Source organism: Perca flavescens, chromosome 3, assembly GCF_004354835.1.
Source record: "Perca flavescens isolate YP-PL-M2 chromosome 3, PFLA_1.0, whole genome shotgun sequence".
Taxonomy (NCBI): domain Eukaryota; kingdom Metazoa; phylum Chordata; class Actinopteri; order Perciformes; family Percidae; genus Perca; species Perca flavescens.
This window is the reverse complement of record NC_041333.1, coordinates 38,362,928-38,375,839: the sequence shown is the minus strand read 5'-3', so window position 1 is coordinate 38,375,839 and position 12,912 is coordinate 38,362,928. Positions and strand designations below refer to the sequence as shown.

The following is a 12,912-nucleotide window of genomic DNA, read 5'->3' as shown; positions in this document are numbered from 1 at the left end:
GGAGGCACAGCCTACATATTCCAATCATCAATTCAATCATCCACCAACAGGAGGCAGTAATGCGGCAGTGCTAATGGAGGCACAGCCTAACTATTCCAATCATCAGTTGAATCTTCCACCAATAGGAGGCAACAAAACTGCCATATCAATGGGAGCACGACACCAGGAGACATTTTCAAAGCATGTTGGACCAAAAGTTTATGCTCTGAATCCCCAACCAAGCATTCCTCAAATATTTCAGGAAACATCTCATGCAATACATGACACAAAGGAACCCATTCAACGTGTTGACCTGATGCAAACTAATGTTGACCAAGGCAATCTTCTTTCCATCATGCAACGACAAAATGAAATAACTGCTCTGCTAGTGCAACAACATTCTTCATTATCATTACCTCCAAGGGATATACCAAGTTTTGATGGAGATCCTCTTGAGTATAGCACATTTATCAGAGCATTTGAGCATGGAGTGGAAGGAAAGGCTGCTAGCAGCATAGACTGTTTATACTTTTGGAGCAGTATACCAAAGGACAACCAAGGGAGCTGGTTAAGAGCTGTCAACACATGCCACCAGACAGAGGATATCAAAGAGCAAGGACCCTTTTAAAGGAACGCTTTGGAAATGAACAAAAAATAGCCACTGCCTACATGGAGAAAGCTTTTGGATGGCCATCAGTAAAATCAGAAGATATTGAAGCTTTGCAAGCTTTTGCTTTGTTTTACGTGTCTGCTGTAATGCTATGGAGGACATCAGCTATATGTCAGAGATGAATATGCCATCCAACATGCGTGCTATTGTCTTGAAGCTACCATATAAATTGAGAGAAAAATGGAGAAACACTGCTTATGAGCTGCAGGAGAAGCACAGTCGCCAAGCAGGTTTCAGTGATATTGTCAACTTAATTGAAAGGCAAGTGTCCATTGCTTCCAGTCCACTCTTTGGAAACATCCAGGACACATTCACCTCAACACCTCAGTATAAAGAGAGAAATAAAGTCTCACAAGGATGCTTTAAAGGAAAAGGAAGCAGTTTTGCTACTTCTGTGGCAATGGTCAATGCTCAACCTGTGACTCAAATGCAAAATGAGAGAAACTTACCTGGTAAACCAACAAGGGTGTTTTGTCTGCTGTGTGAAGAGGGTCACAAATTGGAGTCGTGTCCCAAAATGGAGAAGAAGTTACACAGTGAAAAAATGAACTTCTTAAAGGAGAAAGGTGTTTGTTTTGGATGTTTATCTGTTGGACACATGAGCAAGGACTGTCATAGGCGTCTGTCTTGCAAAGTGTGTAATTTAAAACATCCTACCATCCTTCACATCCATTCAAGAGAGAAAATCAATTCAGAGGACACGCGCAGCAGGAAATATCAGGAAACAGTCATGCAGTTTCTCCCAAGACATGTGGCCATATAGGGGCCGGAGCACAGGACAGCGTCTTGGCAATTGTGCCTGTACAGATTAAGGCTAAGAAAGGCAGCAAAATGCTAACCACATATGCATTTTTAGATCCTGGCAGCACTGCCACTTTCTGCTCTGAGCGACTCATGAGGGAGCTAAAGGTCAGAGGAAGGAGTGCCAAAATCCTGTTAAGGACTATGAATCAAGAAAAGTTTGTTGACAGTCATGTTATCTCAGGACTGGAGATAGCTGCACTTAATGGTAACACCTACTTTGAATTGCCAGAAGTCTACACTCAGTGTAAGATGCCTGTGACTCGGGACAACATTCCACGACAGGAAGAGTTAAGTGCTTGGCCACACTTAAGCTCTGTGGAAATTCCTGTAATTGATGCTGATGTGGAGCTGTTAATAGGGACCAATGTGGCAAAGGTAATGGAACCATGGCAAGTGGTACACAGCAACAATGAAGGACCTTATGCTGTCAAAACCATACTCGGCTGGGTTATCAATGGACCAGTGAGAGGAGGCAATGAGACTGAGATCAGCTGTCCCACTATCGTAGCTAACAGAATAACCATTGCTCACATAGAGGAACTGCTGGTGAAGCAATATAACCATGACTTCAAAGAAAAATCATCAGATGACAAGCCAGAAATGTCCAGAGAAGATCTTTATTTTATGGCAATCATGAACAGTTCAGCTGAACTTAACAATGGACATTACTGCTTGAGATTACCTTTCAGAGAGGATAATGTTGTCATGCCTAATAACCGTCACGTTGCTGAGCAAAGAGTCCTTTGCCTGAAAAGGAAATTCGAGAAAAATGCAACATTTAAGGAGGAATATGTTCATTTCCTTGGTGACGTCATAGACAAGGGCTATGCAGAGAGAGTGCCAGAACACCAATTGGAAGGAAAAGAAGGAAAAGTCTGGTACATCCCGCACCATGGCGTGCACCATCCTAAAAAGGGAACCTTGAGAGTGGTGTTTGACTGCGCTAGAAGTTTCAAAGGGATCTCCCTCAACAGTCAACTACTCCAGGGACCTGACTTGACAAATTCCTTGCTTGGAGTTCTCATAAGGTTTCGTCAAGAAAGTATAGCAGTGATGGCGGATATACAGGCAATGTATCACCAAGTCAAAGTGGCAGAACAGGATACAGATTTTCTTCATTTCCTCTGGTGGCCAAATGGTGAACTGACACAACATCTCACTGAATACAGAATGACTGTTCATTTGTTTGGTGCTATATCATCGCCTAGCTGTGCCAGTTTTGCCTTAAGAAAGACTGCTGATGACAACAGAGAAGAATTTCCAGCACATGTGATCAACACCATCAAGCAGAACTTTTATGTAGATGACTGCTTGAAATCCATGCCTTCAGAGGCAGAAGCCATGGCATTGGTGGGAAACTTGACAGCTGTATGCCAGTTGGGAGGGTTTCAGTTGTTAAAATGGGTCAGCAACAGTCGATCAGTGTTGGAGTCCATTGATGCAGAGAAAAGAGCCAAAGAAATGAAAGGACTGGATTTCGACAGGGACAATCTCCCTGTGGAGAGAATATTGGGACTGCAATGGTGTGCAGAAACCGACACTTTCAGATTCAAGATGGCAGTCCAAGAAAGACCATTTACAAGAAGAGGCATCTTGTCTGTTGTGAGCTCAGTATACGATCCCATTGGATTTCTGGCACCTTTTACCTTACCTGCCAAGTTGATGCTGCAAAACCTCTGTAGGTTGAGCTACAGTTGGGATGACCTTATTCCTCCACACTACCAGCTGCAGTGGGTCAGGTGGCTAGAAGACCTAAAAGGGCTTAGCGTATTCAGCGTGTCAAGATGCATCAAACCAAAAGATTTCGGAAAACTCATAAGTGTCCAACTACATCACTTCTCTGATGCTAGTGAGGATGGTTACGGCACAGTTTCATATCTGAGGCTAAAAAACCACTGGGACAAGATTCACCTAGCCTTCATTTTAGGGAAGGCACGAGTTGCTCCAGTAAAGAAAGTGACAATCCCAAGGATGGAATTAACGGCTGCTGTGCTTGCTGTTAGAGTTGATACAATGTTGAAAGCAGAGTTGCAACTAGAGCTGGAAAGTTCAATCTTCTGGACGGACAGCACAACTGTGCTAAAGTACATCAGGAATGAAACGAAACGCTTTCACACCTTTGTGTCAAATAGGATCTCCATTATCAGAGAAGCCACTGTTGTCTCCCAATGGAGGTATGTTGACACAAAACAGAATCCAGCAGACGAGGCCTCTCGTGGTTTGAAAGCTGAGGAACTCCTTACATGTTGCAGATGGATCCACGGCCCGGATTTCCTTTTCAAGAATGAAAGTGAATGGCCTATTAATATTGTGGAGCCTGCTTCTTTCAGCTGTGATGACCCTGAGGTCAAAGGACATGCTATTGAATACTATAATTATCAAAGAGTCACAGAATGCAACAACACAGCTGATTACCAACTTCTCGTCATGGAAAAGGTTGAAGACCTCAGTTGCTTGGTTTCATCAGTGGAGAAAGTGTTGCAGTTGTTGTGTCAAAAAAGACAGGAAATACAAGCGTGTGTGTCAGGTAATGGACTTAACATAATTGAACAGAAGAACAAAGTGGAAAAGGAAATGCAAAGCTTCAAAGCCACATTGGGTGGTCAGACTTTGGCATTGGAAGATATTAACACAGCTGAAAGTGCCATTATTCAGTACTGCCAAATGGAAAAGTTCAGTGATGAAATAACTGCATTGAAAAGTGGAACATCTGGAGTTAAGAAAAGTAGTCAGATTTACAAACTTGACCCAGTGCTGGAAAATGGGCTCTTGAGAGTGGGAGGACGACTCAGTAAAGCGGCAATGCCTGATGGCATGAAACATCCAGTCATTCTTGCTAAAAATCAGCACATCTCAACTCTCACATTTTGCGCCACATTCATGAGCAACTGGGACATTGTGGAAGAAATCATCTGCTTTCCAGACTTCGCCAACAGTATTGGATCACCAGTGCTAATTCTGCAGCCAGAAAGATCCTCTCTTCCTGTGTTATTTGCAGACGCTATAGGGGAAAGCTGGGTGAACAAAAGATGGCAGATTTACCAAAGGAAAGACTCAACCAGATCTCCCACCTTTTACAAATGTGGGTGTCGATTATTTTGGTCCTTTTGAGGTGAAGGCAGGCCGTAGCCGCATCAAAAGATATGGAGTTATCTTTACTTGTATGGCCAGCAGGGCAGTGCACTTGGAAGTGGCATACTCATTGGACACCAGTTCTTGCATCCATGCACTGCGTCGATTCATTTCAAGACGAGGCCAAGTGTCACACATCAGGTCTGATAACGGAACCAACTTTGTTGGAGCAGAACGCGAACTGAGACAAGCTCTATCTGCTCTGAACCACAAGCAAATTCAAAACACATTACTTCAATCTGGAATAAAATGGAGCTTCAACACCCCTAGTGCTTCACATCACGGAGGAGAATGGGAGAGAATCATTCGTATGGTCAGGAAGGTGCTGAATTCAGTACTTCATCAGCAAACTACAGACGACGAAGGACTGCAAACTCTTCTGTGTGAGGTGGAAGCTATCCTTAATGACCGTCCACTCACAAAAACTTCAGATGATCCCAATGACTTGGAACCCCTGACTCCCAATCACATTATTTTGTTAAAAGGCAAACCTGCGCTACCACCAGGACTTTTTGACACAAGTGATCTGTACACCAGACGGCGATGGAGGCAAGTTCAGTATCTTGCTGATCTTTTCTGGCACAGATGGGTTCGGGGGAGTACATACCACTGCTACAGGAACGCCAGCGGTGGTCAAAGGATAAGAGGAGCTTTGTTGCAGGGGACATTGTTCTTGTGGCGGACTCTACTGCCCCTCGTGGATCCTGGCTGTTAGGAAAGGTGTTGCAGACCTTTCCAGACAAGCAGGGACTGGTACGGTCTGTCAAAGTTCTGACCAAATGCAACATACTTGAGAGACCGATTACAAAGATCTGTCTTCTGTTGGAGGCTGATTAAGACTTTTGTAATTACTTATTCTATGGATATTTACTCGACATGGACATTATTGACTGAAAATGCACACTTGTACTATGAACATTATTGATTGATTTGTCATTGGCTCCATTATTAATTTTGTGAATTGTTGTGTTATTATACAATAACAATTAGGGGCCGGTGTCTTGCAGCCAATTTGGATGTGTGTGTGCATGGATAGTGTGTGTTTGGGTGGTAGGTTTGTGTGAATGGTTTGATTGTTACGTCACCTGCGCACCTGTGTGTATGTGCTAATTAGCCAGGGTAGTAAGGGAATCACAGGTGAGCCAGAGGGAGAATCTAGTCTGGGAAGCCACACAGTTTTTCAACCTCAGCTGTGCGATAGTGATGGTTTTCAGATCTCGTCTGTTCGTTTTTAATCTTGCAAGTCAGTTTTTTGTATGTGTTTTTAAATACATTTCTACAATAAAGAATTAACTATACAGCGATGGCGGACCTCATTTTTTGCAACAGCAAGAGTTGGAAATGGCTTCAAATTCCCTGCAGTGGCATTTTTTGTGGACAGATTGCCACTACAATGCTTAATTAGCAGTTGCTTGTGATTATTTGTGTACTTGTTGTAATAATTGCTGGTCAATTATCAGGTCCGTGCTTGGATTCACCCCTTCCTTTAATTCCTTTTTAAAGGATTACCACAGAATGAGACTGTTCCACAGTTTGATTATTGGTCCCTGACTTGCAGGGTGGTGCCCCGTTTTTTGATTGTTTGACGATTTGATAAAGTTATTAATAACCATATTCATAACTTTATTAATATTGATAAAACATCTTTGATAATTTGCCAATGATCAAATTTGTACCCTACCAGAATCCTACAAGGGTCTCTCTCTCTCTCTCTCTCTCTCTCTCTCTCTCTCTTCAAAGGTCTGTGCTAAGTGGCTCTCCATATTTGTATTTTTTTAAATCCAAAATGTGAATGTAATTTCAACAGCAGCACAACCTTACTGCATAATAGTTGTCTTATCAGATGCCATCACTAGGCTGATTTAAGAATTGAATTGAGGCTGCTATATTTTGAGTTCATTTCATTCAGGTGTGAGGATGGTGGATCAGGAAAGACAGGGGAAGGCAACAGGTAGGTCTAACATTAGGTGGAAGTGTAGGGGGAGCCACTTGATACCAACAGATTAATTTCTTCATATTATTAATATGGAAAAACTAATATGGAAAATCTATTACATGATGTTTGTTTGACAATATGTCTTAGTGGAGAAAAACACAGACAAGGAGTGAATGAGACAAACATGAGGTGATGACATCAGGTAGGAGGTCTGTTAGTTAGACCACACAAAACTAAATGTCCAGTATGGTTTGAAGTTCGGTTGACCAACCTATTCACGGTGTCTTTTTTTTTGGGAAAAAATAGTACAGACAGAGATGGAAAATATAACAATTAGCCTCTGTCTGACAGCAGGGACGTAGTAAACATATCAGAACGCAAATTTAAACATCCGCAACGCATGTGCTCGAATGTCATCAATGATGATTCATTTATTGTAATAAAAATACAGTACAAGAAAAAAGTGGGCTACAATAATGTGGTTGCCACGGTGGCAACCATAGGTGACGATTAGGTTGCCAAGGGCAACCGTTAATGTTGAGCCCGTATATATGTATATATACATATATACCATATAATTATTTATAATTATGGTAGGCCTACAGTGGCTGATATACTTTAAAATAAACCTTTATTATTTAAAGCCCATACATGATGAAGCACACTTATTTATTTTTTTATTTTATTTTTTGGGGGGGTGGGGGGCCAAAATTGTTGCTGCATACCCCTCTCACACTGGGTAGTTGCGCCCCTGCCTGTTACGGTGCATTCAGAGATCGACTCTTTTTGACTGGCAAGATGGTGGCGAGCGGAGAAACCAACTGAGCTAAAGTGAGTTATTCAAAACCTTTCTTTTTAGTAAACTACTGTGTACACAAACAATGTTCTCAATGCTCGAGTTCAGGTGTAGAGTAGGGTGGTGATGGCACACTGGATATGACACATGCCTTATAAACCGAATACCGAATCCTCCTCCCATCATTAGTCCATTAACACAGTAAACACATTAATAAAGTAAACAGCATCCACAGCCTCTAAAATAGTTAAATGTAACAACTTAATGTTGAATTCACACGCTCTTTTCACATCGTAGGAAAGCCCATCGCTATCGCCAGCTCAGTGACTATTTTGTTTGGCAAAGTTTCGCTAACCAGTGTATGATGAAGGCATGTTGGGTGGGTGAAAGTAAAAGCTAACGTTAGCTAACGAGCAGCAGCCGGCCGTTCAGTCACTCTGCTCCCACTGTAGGGAGACTCATTTACCGAGAGAACAGCTGACAGCCCGGGAGAGGTTCTGTCTGGTTAACACCAGTTTTTAGCTGTGACTGTCCTTCCTTTGCTGTACCTGAAGTTGCTGCATTCTGGCTGCTGTCTGGAGATTCCTTCATGCACAACTCGTATTCTTCCAGATGTTTCATACGCAAATGTTTTTAACAGCAGCCATGTTGTTTATTCTTTAGGGTCCTCGCCACCACCAGACCAATCGGCATTGCAAAGCTTATAGGTTTGGGTTCGGTGGGAAAAAATATTCTAAGGTTTGGCAGAAACTGAACCCCGTCAAAAAGCCCAATATGCAGCCGAATCCGAACCCAAATCCTGGATTCAGTGCATCCCTAGTGTAGAGCCCCTGGTGATACTTGGAGCAAAGTTTTATGTTGTGTCGAGCCTTCTTAGTAGCAATTAGCGATTTTGATGCTATTAGAGTAGTGCCCCTAGCACAAAAGGCCATTTGACCGAAAACGAAAATACGTTCTCCGCAGTGGGGGTGTCACTGAAACAGCCCATTTGTGTAACATCCTGTTGTGTTCTTAAACACCAAACAAAGCACAAGTAGAATTTATATTTCACAGTTACTGTTTTCCATCAGAACGTTATAGATCTCGATGTTTCAGACTGCTCTTGAAGGCAGCTTAATTTCACAGGAGAGAGAGAAAGAAAAGAGACCAGCGAGTATTTTGTTCTTGGAGGAAACAGTTCAGTGCTTGGGATTCATTTTTTTCCCCTCAGAGGCAGTGATGTTTCCTGTTTCCTGTACGGGACTCTCCCACCACCTCAAACCAGAGCTCCAAACACACTGACAAGTCTGATCTCTGGTTACATGATTGGTCACCGCAGCATTACATGGGGATGAGTCGGTCTGGTGTGTCGCAGCTCTAAAGGATTTAAGGATTTGTTCCACCAACTTAAGAGCCCCTTAAGAGCACATTTAAAAAGGTTAAACTGGTTAAATCCCAAAAATATAAATAATGTTTAAAGTGGTAACTGTTTTATATTTGATAAGCTAAAATTGTCTGAAGCATTGGTTAACTCTGTTGTGTTCTTGTGAGAGAAAGAAAGAAGTTTTATTTTATTTTAAAGGGTAACTTATCTACGTACAATTGAAGTCAACTGCCAAAGTTTCATATTTAAGTGATAAAGGGGTTAGAGGACATTTGCTTGAAATGTAGTCGGATGCGTAACTATCTGTAAGCACAACACAGTCTCACTCCCTACTCGTCAAATGTATGACGCATGGTCAAGGACCCTGGCGTCAAGTTTCAACGAAATAGGGGTACCCTTGACGTTATTTTTCGACGAGGGGGTCTGTCAGATAGACATTCATGTTATTCCCTCACCGTCGGATATCGACGAAAGAAAAAAACACGCCCCCGCCCCTTAACTCGAAATCTGTGACAGTTATTATTGGTATTTTTAGCCCAATAACCGCTGTTTTAATCAACATTATTCACGAGATAGTATCATGGTTTATATGTATTTCTTTTTATGTTATTATTTCGGTATATTTTGGCCAGGGAAGCTGGATTGCTTTTTTTTGTTGATTTATATTTTTTAAACTATAATGCTACATCTATCAACATTTATTTAGATGTTATCATGGTATTCATTTCTTTACTTTAATAATATTATTTCGGTCTTATTACCGGTGAAATATTACAGTATATGCTGTAATATAGAACATTACGATATGATCCGAGCAGGAAGCATTCAAAGCCGATAGGCCTATCCCACAATGCAATGCGGCCATTCATTTCAAAGAATCGGGCAGCGATCAGCTGGTCTTTAACGCCAGGATCGCTTCAATATACATATATACAGTCAGTTATTGTGTCACCAGCAACAACACGTTGCTCAGTTTTATTCCAGTAAGTTATGAACCATAATAACGTTTAAACGAATCCGCGAAAAACTCCGGAAGTGACGTGTAGTACGTCCGCTCGGCGGATACGAAGATAAAAATATATAGGCCTAACATTCGTAATATTAATGTTTTTTTCTAATGTTGTATTTGAGGAGTTAAACAATAAAGATTGTTATAATATTAAAATACAGTTTCATGTATTTGTCTACGTTTAAACGAATCATGGAAGTGACGTGGAAATTCCACATCTCGTCTGTGAAAGAATGTTCCACGTTGTGCGTGAGAATTTACACAATAAAATACTAATAATGAAAAAAATTGTGTTTTATATTTAGCACTTTGATTTGCCTTATATATACTATATAAAAAACCTACAGTTGAGTGTTTAGAAATACAGCCTAATGGCTTGTTTGACTAATTTGCATTTGTTTTGAATTGTACTGTTGTGAAAAACAATAAACTATATACAAAGAGAAGCATTTTTATTTTATTTTCCATAGATAGTTATTTAAAACGCAATTTTCTAATTTTGCAGTTGATGAATATTAATAGCAAAGACTAAAGGGGAAAAACATAAGTATATTTATGTGTGGTACTTAGTTTGATTTAAAATCACACTGCATTATGAGTTGTTTTAAATAAATTACTTTTTTGAAATATCAATTTATGGTAGGCCTAACATATTCATTATTATATTCAGAACATGATCCTCATATCAATCACCGTGGTTACAGCTTGTAGCCATCCTAACCTTTGTAGCCTTTACTGAGACTACCTTTTCAAAATTAAGAAGGGACTAGTTTTAAGAAGCATTTTCAGGAAATTAAAAGGATAAGCAGATTGTTATTGAGGTTTTTGTTCACTGAGTAAGATGTATATAGCTTTGTTTGGGTATGTATACATATACAACATTTGTATGGCATTTTTGGCACACTTCTACCTCAGCCCTACTGCACAAAGACAAAACTCACACATCTCATTCAACCATTTCACAAGCTGAGAAAAGGGTCATGACATGGGTCAGAGCAGTGGTTCCCAACCTTTTTCCTTGGTGCCCCCCCCACACTCATGTCTAAGAAAAGCTGACCCCCCCCCACACACACACACACACACACAAACACACCTTTGAAACTGAAGTTGAGGTAACTCTGGAGATAGAGCTGGGTCAGAGGATATCAGAGGTCATAAATGATGAACCAATCATCGGCTCTGCTCCTATAGGCCCAATGGTGTTCATATGGACAACATGCACCTTTGGCTGGAAGGCCCGTGTTGAAAGTGTGTGTTATCATTTAGAGCAGACACCCACGGTGAATCAGATGGTTTATGTTATACAAGGCTGCATTACAGAGAATTTTATTATGACTCTCATGAAGGTTGTGTAGAGGAATAGAAACCAGTCTCTCCAGGCAAGCACACAGAATATGGTCTGCTCTATCTTTATTCTCCATGCCAAGTATGAGCTCTTATCCTCTGGCAGAAGATATGGGTAAACTTAACATTTCTAAACTATAAAAACGTTGATGATGATATAGGCCTAATTTGGACCTACCTCAATTAAAACTTTAAATAATGTTGCTTGAGATTGAGGGTGTGCAATAGCTTCATGATATGAAGCATGGTTGTGTTGCTCTTGTCACTGTTTGTGAAAGATGAGCAATAGATTGTTGCTGTGTGATGTGCTTCAGTCTAGCCTATATCACTTTGTTCATGTTGTTTTTATTTTAAGTATGTCAGCTGTATGATAAAACAATATGTCAAGTCTTATTTGTGAAGCATTTGAACTCAAGGCAAATATCCCTCTGGGGACAATAAAGTATCTCCTGCTAAGTGGTCTCCATGGTGTGTAAAAATTAAAACGTTGTCGTAGGACTATAGCAAACACATCGTTGGAAAGGTCTCAACCTGGAGAGGAACATATGTCAGTCTGAAGAGGATACATTACTCCTGCTTTGAAATATTGACCTCTGAACCTTGAACCCAGTACATGTATGAAGGCCTGTCATTTAGCAACAGAAGGTTCTACACACATAAAACCAGCTGTTATAGAAAGCTCTGGACCTCAGCTGTCATGTAGATATGGTCACCAAAGTTTATCCACTGTAAGCACTGTCAAATATGGTAATAAGCTATATTCACCTATTTAACGATTCGATTTTTAAAATCTGATGACACCAGTGTGTTCTCCATCCCAAAAAACCCCAGGGTGTCTCCAAAATTATACACTGCCAACTTCTACTTATGAGAAATATACCAATATACTTTAAAACTACAACTCCCATAAGAAACGCCACAGAAGCTGTTACAAAGCTTGAGCACTTGTAGTTCTTCCGGGTAGGGTGGGGGGACTGCTCGCTCCTCTCTTTTCTGCTGTCTGCCGTGAAATGGCTTGATTCCACTTCAGATTGAGGCCGCCCACCGACGGCCGAAAGCACACAATATATGAGACAAATACATGAAACTGTATTTTATTATTATAACTATCTTTATTGTTTAACTCCTCAAATACAACGTTAGAAAAAAAACATCAATATTACGAATATTATATATTTTTATCTTCGTATCCGCTGAGCGGGACGTACTACGCCACTTCCGGAGTTTTTCCGCGGATTCGTTTAAACGTTATTATGGTTCATAACTTACTGGAACAAAACTGAGCAACGTGTTGTTGCTGGTGACACAATAACTGACTGTATATATGTATATTGAAGCGATCCTGGCGTTAAAGACCAGCTGATCGCTGCCCGATTCTTTGAAATGAATGGCCGCATTGCATTGTGGGATAGGCCTATCGGCTTTGAATGCTTCCTGCTCGGATCATATCGTAATGTTCTATATTACAGCATATACTGTAATATTTCACCGGTAATAAGACCGAAATAATATTATTAAAGTAAAGAAATGAATACAATGATAACATCTAAATAAATGTTGATAGATGTAGCATTATAGTTTAAAAAATATAAATCAACAAAAAAGCAATCCAGCTTCCCTGGCCGAAATATACCGAAATAATAACATAAAAAAGAAATACATATAAACCATGATACTATCTCGTGAATAATGTTGATTAAAACAGCGGTTATTGGGCTAAAATACCAATAATAACTGTCACAGATTTCGAGTTAAGGGTTGGGGGCGTTTTTTTTTCTTTTTCGTCGATATCCGACGGTGAGGGAATAACATGAATGTCTATCTGACAGACCCCCGTCGAAAAAAATAACGCCAAGGGTACCCCTATTTCGTTGAAACT

At 40.6% G+C, this 12,912-nt stretch overlaps 2 protein-coding genes across 2 annotated transcripts in view; both read left to right on the top strand.

Moving 5' to 3' along the window:
- Positions 1 to 12,912, top strand: part of LOC114552945 (heterochromatin protein 1-like) — a 600,023-nt gene that overhangs the window by 447,412 nt on the left and 139,699 nt on the right. The gene's annotated exons all lie outside the window — the stretch shown is intronic.
- The window catches only part of LOC114553107 (NACHT, LRR and PYD domains-containing protein 3-like), a 582,600-nt gene that overhangs the window by 433,093 nt on the left and 136,595 nt on the right, over positions 1 to 12,912 (top strand). The gene's annotated exons all lie outside the window — the stretch shown is intronic.